This window comes from Puntigrus tetrazona, chromosome 4, assembly GCF_018831695.1.
Source record: "Puntigrus tetrazona isolate hp1 chromosome 4, ASM1883169v1, whole genome shotgun sequence".
Lineage (NCBI taxonomy): Eukaryota > Metazoa > Chordata > Actinopteri > Cypriniformes > Cyprinidae > Puntigrus > Puntigrus tetrazona.
The window spans coordinates 3778-5585 of NC_056702.1; the positions used below are offsets into that span (position 1 = coordinate 3778).

The 1808-nt window shown below is 45.0% G+C and overlaps 1 pseudogene; it reads left to right on the forward strand.

The window, feature by feature from the left end:
* Positions 1–452: 452 nt before the first annotated feature.
* LOC122342798 lies at positions 453–1428 on the forward strand (annotated as a pseudogene).
* Positions 1429–1808: the final 380 nt, after the last annotated feature.

The following is a 1808-nucleotide window of genomic DNA, read 5'->3' on the forward strand; positions in this document are numbered from 1 at the left end:
TATATATATATATATATGTGTGTGTGTGTGTGTGTGTGTGTGTGTGTGTGTGTGTGTGTGTGGTTTTTTTATTTCTTATATTTTTGCTATTTATATTTAATTATATATATATATATATATATATATATATATATATATATATATATATATATATATATGTGTGTGTGTGTGTGTGTGTGTGTGTGTGTGTATATATTTTTTATTTTATTTATTTATTTATTTTTCTGTCTATACAATTCTGTTATAAATAATTAATATAGAAAACAATGTATATATAACAATACGACGAGTATTTAAACTATTAATAAAATAAACATAATAAATTACAATATACATTCTAAATAATACAACAACGTGAACTGTGTATGATGAGTTGGATGAATAGTGCGCTTACTTTGAGTGGTGGTTTAATATGACTCGTCCTTTCTTCCCTGCGCGTCTCGTTCCTTCCAATGACCGTGCAAGAAGAATGCACGGCTAGTGAGTTTCGGGCTGCTTGGGGGCGCGGCGGTGTCACCGGCGAGCCGCGGCATGTGATGCGTCAGACAAAGACGCGAACGACATCTGAGCGCGTTCGAGACAGACGCGGCGACGATGAACGACGAGCGGCGCAGCCGCTTACCACCAGTGGATGCCATGTATTTCACAGGATGCACGGGTCGCTGGACGTCCTGCAGTCCTCCGCGCGCCGGTTCCTGGGTGACCGCGACTTCAGACTGCTGGGCTTCTCCTCTCCGTATCTGTGCGTCGTGCACTCCATTGCGCATCTGGTTCTGGAGAAGATCTGCCTGCAGATGCTTCCGAGCCTTGGGCGTCTTTCACCTCGTTTTCTACCCTTCCTTGTACATCTGCCTGCAGATCTTAATAGAAAACGTGGTGACCTGCACCGAGAACATCAGAGCAGTTTCCGTCACGCAGCTCCTTGTGCATTACATCCTGGCTTTGTACTTCACGAATGTCTTTCATGAGGCTTCCTGAGTCTGCAGTACCAGGAAAAGCGGGTGTTATTGGTCTCCGCCCGAACAGGTTACCCGGCGTCCTGCGCTTCGCGTTCTTTAGGATGCACGGCTTTCTGGACGAGTGCTCTTCACTTCTGTGTTTAACTTGTTAGCGGACGGGTTCTTGAGGGCCACACGTCCTGTGGTCCTTTCTCATGTATAGAACTGCAGCAAATGGTGGAGCTCCACTCCCACCTGCACTTCAGGGAGAGGATAGAACCTTGCGGCGGCTCCCCATCTACATCTCTTCATCTACGTGGGGGTTCAGCTGGGGCTTAGCTCTGGCGGTATGGCGCCTGTTCTGGGACTATTCCCACTATCCTCTCAATTTTATGGGGCTAGTGACGTTGCTGTATCTTCAGGATGGGTCTGCCTGAGTCTGTATCAAGAGCGTCTTGTCGAATCTAGCTACAGGGGTTGTGTGCAATGACAGGAATGATGAGGAGATGCTGAGGTGCTGGCTCCAATGGACGCCTGCTGCCCAAAGGAAGCGGAGAAAGGCCCCCAAATGCATGTGGGCACGTTTTCCCTAATATGTCACTCTGGGACCCATGGAGAAGGCTCTTGAACGAGGAGGTCAGGGCTAGTTGTCCTCAGGTTTAATGATGCGTCTTCCGTGTCGAGATGCTCCTAGAATGCTTAGTGGAAAAAATATATAGGTAATTTTGGGGCAAGTTGTCACAATGAGAACCCGATTTTTGCTATATTTAAATACTAAAATAATTGTGAAGCACAAAATAGCATGAAACATAGCCAGTAGCATTATAGATTATAGTATTCGTATAAAACATATTAGCAATTTTATAGTAG